Source organism: Lipotes vexillifer, unplaced genomic scaffold, assembly GCF_000442215.2.
Source record: "Lipotes vexillifer unplaced genomic scaffold, Lipotes_vexillifer_v1.1 scaffold12, whole genome shotgun sequence".
NCBI classification, from domain to species: Eukaryota; Metazoa; Chordata; class Mammalia; order Artiodactyla; family Lipotidae; genus Lipotes; species Lipotes vexillifer.
This window is the reverse complement of record NW_006796716.1, coordinates 4,805,776-4,806,135: the sequence shown is the minus strand read 5'-3', so window position 1 is coordinate 4,806,135 and position 360 is coordinate 4,805,776.

Sequence of the window (360 nt, the reverse complement as noted above, 5' to 3'; positions counted from 1 at the left end):
TTTTTTTTTTGCGGTACGCGGGCCTCTCACTGTTGCGGCCTCTCCCGCTGCGGAGCCCAGGCTCTGGACGCGCAGGCCCAGCGGCCACGGCCCACGGGCCCAGCCGCTCCGCGGCACGTGGGATCCCCCCGGACCGGAGCACGAACCCGCGTCCCCTGCATCGCCAGGCGGACTCTCAACCACTGTGCCACCAGGGAAGCCCCGGAACAACCTTTTGACTGAATTATTCAGGAAGGAAGAAAGGTGTACTTCTTAAAGTGATCCTGTTATTCATTCTGTAGATCTGTTACTGTGAATGTATCTAGATAGTATTTCCCTACTGTTAACCATTCAGAAAATATCTTTTAAAATCCTATGCAA